The sequence below is a fragment of the Gekko japonicus genome, unplaced genomic scaffold (genome assembly GCF_001447785.1).
Source record: "Gekko japonicus isolate JY-2015 unplaced genomic scaffold, Gekko_japonicus_V1.1 scaffold428, whole genome shotgun sequence".
NCBI lineage: Eukaryota > Metazoa > Chordata > Lepidosauria > Squamata > Gekkonidae > Gekko > Gekko japonicus.
Genome location: NW_015165842.1, coordinates 128,621 through 134,621, shown reverse-complemented (window position 1 = coordinate 134,621; position 6,001 = coordinate 128,621).

The window sequence follows — 6,001 nt, the reverse complement described above, 5'->3', positions numbered from 1 at the left end:
GCCCGGCTCGGGCTTTGTCCCGCTTTCCCTCGCCTCACCTTCGTCTCGGCCATGGCGGGGCAGAGCAAGAGATGGCGGCGGCGGCGCTGCTGCTGAGGCGGCGTGGAAATGGAGATGGGGTTGGCTGAGCTGGTTCCCGGGGCGGTTGGGCCCGGCTCCCGTCTCGCCCCCTCCTCCGACTTCTTGGCGCTCGCTTCGGTGCGGCCTGTTCGCCGGCTGCGTTGCCCTCGTTCCGCCTGGGCGCTGCTGGCCTCCGCTCGCGCTCGCCGCCCCCGCCCACTTTTACCTCATTCCCGCAGCCCGCGCCGTTGCTGCAAGGGATGATGGGAAAAGGAGGCTTCTTCTTCCCCCTCGAGGCGGGGAGCCGGTTTGGTCTTAAAGGTGCCATTGGACTCTTGACTTTCTCTTCCCCCTTGAGTTCGCTTCCCGTCTCCCGCCCGGGAGCTGGGGAGAAAATATAGGCCAAGAGAAGGAGGGTCAGGTTATTCTCTGGCAGTGTGTGCAGGCTCTCTCTGTGGTTGTTTCACCCTCCAGCTCAGCGGGGTTTACTCCTCAAGGGCGTTCCGAAAGCGAAGGTGCTTTTTCTGAGGAGGTCCAAAGTCTCTCTCTAAAACATGTGTTAAGCAGGACTCCAGTGGCTGCTTCAGGATACTCACGCAAATTTATGCTGGAATACATGTCTCCAGGGTGCCATTACTGATGTGGGTTTTCCGGGAAATTTTTAATCAGAAAAATGTCCAATTCACATCTGGAATAAATAGTTCAAATAACCTCAGGTGAGTAACTTTTTTAGGAGGTCCAAACTCTCTCTCTCAGACATGTATTAAGCAGGACTCCAATGGCACACAACTTGACGGCATGCGCAGAACGTCTGAATAATAATGATATCAGGATGCTGTATCTGAGCTATATACAGTGGCTTTTATTTACAGTTATTTACACAGTCCTTTCCACCATGCGGTATCCCAGGTTCATAGAACTGACCGACAAGGTGCTTCGCAATACACTCTTCCACTGGTGTGGAACACTTGCCTCTGGACTACATTACATATATACAGTACTTGCACCAATCAGAGTCATTTTGCCAACTCATGGTGACATAGTTAATTAGCTGATGCAACCTAGTGCAACTTGCATCTGGTGACCCTGTCACATGACAGTCTTACCTGTCACCCAGATCAGTTTAATCTGACATGTGTGCATCATTGGCTGTCATCTTGCATACATATAATACAATATGCCAACACAGTCAGGGTTGATTTCTTTTAGGATTGACTGATTTGATCTTCTTGCAGTCCAAGGGACTCTCAAGAGTCTTCTCCAGCACCATAGTTCAAAACAATCTATTCTTCGGCGCTCGGCCTTCCTTATAGTCCAACTCTCGCAGCCATACATGACTACTGGGAATACCATTGCTTTGACCATGCAGATTTTTGTTGGCAGGGTGATGTCTCTACTTTTTATCATGCTGTTTAGGTTCGCCATCGCTTTCCTCCCAAGTAGCAGGCGTCTTTTAATTTCATGGCTGCAGTCACAGTCTGCGCTGATTTGGGATCCCTTTTAAAAACCCATAACTACATTGATCCTGCTCCCAAATGATATATTACTTAAAATCATCATTCATCAACGATTCCATAAAAATAGGCGGTGTAAGAAGTGACTTCTCCAGTTAACCTCTTTACCTCATGCTATATAACGTTATGGAAAACGGGCATCTACGTGGGCTGATCTCTTTCTTTTACAACACAGCAAATCTGCTGTAGTCTGGATTCTCAAAGTAGACAGCAATTGCAACTGCTTGGGGTGTCACATAATATAATGAAATGCAAGCTAAGATCTGCCTCACGAGCCCTGGTCTCCCTGCTCCCGTCTTCACAGGTGAGGCAGGGCTTTTCCAGGAGTGGTACTTCCCTTGCGGAATGCCCTTTGCCTTGCAGCTCACCTGGCACCTGCTTCTGTTCTCTTGGGCTTTTAATTAAGGAGGTGGTTTTTAAACAATACTTTAGCCTGGGAACTGTTGTTTTAAGCTGCCTGTGGCCTGTTTTTATTAACTATGTTTTTACGCACAAGACGATACCCTGCCTTCATTAGAACTGATGGCTGTTGCCATCCTAAGCGTAATTACTTATAAAAGGACTGTGCTCTAGCTTTGCAATGTTCCACCTGGGCCAACTAACTTGGTAGATTCCCCTTTTGTGTGTGTGTGTGTGTGGTTTTTTAATATATAAATTATGAGAAAATAAACTCTTTTCCAAAACAAACAAACAAAAACTATATTTTTACACTGGGCTGGGGATTTTTAATGCTGGATTTTAACTTAATACCTTATCATGTTTTTAAAATTACTTTTATTTTGAAAGCTGGCTCATGCAGTTTCCTGGAAAGGCTGCATAAAAATGTTCTGAATAAAATAAATAAATGAGTTTGAAGCTCATACTAGGAATGCAGGTTTCTGGAAATACTTGAACTGGAAGTATTTACAGTGGCCAGATTCTATTAGGATCAATGGCTACTTTGCTGTTGTGTATATCCTCTCTTCTTGCATCCTCTAGATTGAGGCAGGTGATCTATAATTCCCTTTCTTGAGGGAACAGGAGTTTTGGGGGTGCTATAGGGAACAGTATGCCATTTCATCTAACGTTGCATTTTTTTTGAATTAGTGGGAAATACACTTAAATCCATTAAAAGGAACACACTTTACATTGTGAACCAAACTGAATAACAGAAAACAAAGACAAGTTAAATTTGTTGTAAACATTTCCTTCCCTTTCGAATTCTGTGTTTGAAAATACAGAAAATGCCAGCAGGTAATGAGCACCCGGTCTAATAACAGCGTTAGGAATGCCACTAAGAGTTTGGAAGGCAGGTCTGTGGTGGCTCAAGTGGTTAAGACGCTGAACTGCAGACTGGAAGGTCGGTAGTTCAGTAGTTCGAGACCCAAGTGTTGCATGACAGAGTGAGCTCCCATCTCTGGTTCCAGCTCCTGCCAACCTAGCAGTTCGAAAGCAAGAAATTGCAAGTAGATAAATAGGTACCACTTCAGTGGGAAGGTAACAGCGTTCCGTGTGCCTTGGCATTTAGTCATGCCGGCCCCATGACCACGGAAACGTCTTCGGACAGCGCTGGCTCTTCGGCTTGGAAACGGAGATGAGCACCACAACCCTAGAGTCGGATTCGACTGGCTTTCGAGCAAGGGAAACCTTTACCTTTACCTAGTTCTAAGTCAGGGTTCTGTAAGTCATCACCTTCCACCCCAACCACACATAAATCTGAGTTTCAGACTGTTAGCAGAGATGCAGTCCTAGGCAAGTGGTTGCCTCCTAGCAAATCTGCCTGAGCAATGGCTGCATCTCGCCATCTAGTGAGCTGTCCCTTTACATTGGTTAGGATTTCCATAGAATCAGAGAATATCCTTTACTCTGGCCATAGTAGTATTTGTTCCCCTTATACTACTGCTGCAATTCCATATTTAGGAGGCCTGGAGATCTGTGATAATGGTACCCATTTAAACACAATGTTTCCTGTTTAAATATTGCTGCCTGTGGTTTCTATTGATGGCAAAACATTTTAAAATTAAATGTGTAATATTTTATAAATGACTGAAGAATTTCAAAGGGCTGGGTATTCAGAATCTTGTAGCAACACTGAGTGAAATGCATACTGTGCTGTAAAATGTGATTATGTTTAAAATTCAAATCTCTGTACTTTTCTTCATTAGACCATTCACCGCTTCGGCTAAGCTAGTTAACACTTGCAATGAATAAGGAGTCCCAGATCTTGCTGAGACCGTTAACTCTTAAGAAGTGTGACTAAGAAATCCCAAATCCCCATTCATCCTCAGGGGGCAGGGAAACGATGTTAAGCTTCTTAAGAAACTGCATCCTCTTTCACTCTCCCATGAAGAACAAACCAGTCCCCCCCCCCACAGATCCTGAACGGGTGGAAAGGAAGCATCAAAATGTTTAAAATAAATAAACCATCACTCTGTGCTTACAAGCTCACTTCCCTGCACCACAATGCAAGGTCCACAAACAGTTCTAAATCAGACCCACATTAAGCAAACCTATCGAGAAACTTTATCCAAATAAGCACATTTGCATAAAGTGACTAATTTGCATATTTGGAACTCAAGTGGGTTTTCTTGGCACAAGAATTGGATTTTTGTCTACATGTGCCTACACACAATCATTTAACTTGGCGATCTGGTGCATTGGTTTCCCAGAGCTCTGAATCATCATTACATGCTTTATGATAGAAAGGAAGCTATAATTTCATCACCTGAACATGGCAGACTGCTTTGATGGATCACTCCGCTTCACTGCCTCAAGCGATTACGTAATGGAGATAAGGTGAGAAACTGATTTCTAATGGATACAACTGAATGCGGAAACGAGGTTTGCCCTTCATAACTTGCCTAAAGCAAGCAGCGACTGGCCATCCAGTGATCTCTTGAATGCAGCTCTCATCGAGCACGGCAACAGAGCGGCATGCGCAGGTGACACTGCTTTTATGGTCTCATCAGACCGTCAGTCTATCAGTCTCAGCACTGCCTAACCAATACTCTAGGATGTGGCCCCAAGAATACCTGTGGTGGGGGGGGTGGAAGGTGCACAGCAGCCCCCGCCGGCTCACTGGTGGCACTGTTTGATAGGCTGCAATCTGGCATCAGGGAGACTCACCACTGAACAGCTGACTGGCCGCCCCTTACTGTCCTCTCTGAATGGAGGAGACCTCTGGGCTGCCCCCCCCCGAGCAAAAGGCAGCTGCCCCCGTTGCCCTGTGGCTAAGACTGCCCCCTGCCAGGGTCTCACCTACTACCTGAGGAAGAAGCCCTGGGAACCTCTGTATACAAGGCAGGTGTTCTATCACTGACCCACAGCTTCGTTACTACAGTTTGGCGTAGTGGTTAAGTGCGAGGACTCTGATCTGGGAGAACCGGGTTTGATTCCCCACTCCTCCACTTGCACCTGGCTGGATGACCTTGGGCAAGTCATACTTCTGTCAGAGCTGTTCTCTCAAGAGCAGTTTCTGTCAGAGCTCTCTCAGCCCCACCTACCTCACAGGGTGTCTGTTGTGGGGAGGGGAAGGGAAAGGAGTTTGTAAGCCGCTATGAGACTCCAAGTGAAGTGAATCTCCTCTTCTTCTCTGTGTTCATTATGGAGTCAGGCACAGTGTTTGTGCTGAATATGCTGACCCTTCTCCTAGCAGTAGCAAGCCGGTCGCCCCAGCTATGAGGCTGAAAGCAGTACTGGTTTTCCTAAATTTCACAGCTTTCAGAAGCGGAGAAGTACTGGAGCCCTTGCCAGATTTTTGGGACAGATGAAATTTGGTTTGAATTCAGATGCCATCTCCTTGACTGCACCCAGAAAGGTAATAAATGGGGCCAGGAAATGTAGCACCATCTATGCTATGCACTCTCCCCCCGCCAGTTCATCAGTTCGTATTTATATGGAGCTGGTGAGTTAGATCTTCCAGCTCTCCTTCCCAATGTCATCAGGCCAAGGAGCAGCAAATTTGGCCGTGATCTCATTTTTTGGCAAGCAAGGTTAACTTGATGTGGGTACATGAGCCAAAGCGGGATCAAAATAAGGCAGGCGTGCCAACAGTGGCACACCAGCCCATTTTTCTTGGCGTCCAAGGCCAGTTTTCTGCCCAAGCAACAGACACTGGCAGCAGCACTGCTAGGGCCAGTAGTGCAGGAGAAGTCAATGGGCATGGCGTACGCCCAGTATTGCCTCCCAGACCTGCACAGTCCAAAGCAAATCCAGGAGATTCTGGTAACGTTGACGGGACTTTGCTTACATGTCGGGCCAAATACAAGCCCACCCACATTTTATTTGCCGGCAGACCAACATCTTCACAGGTAGGCATTTATGTAATTGTTCTTATTGTAATTTTAGTGTATTTATTAGTCTTATTGTATTTTAACAGTGTAAGCCGCCTTGAGCCAGTTCATACCGGTAAGGCGGGATACAAATTGAAAGCAAATAATAAATAATAA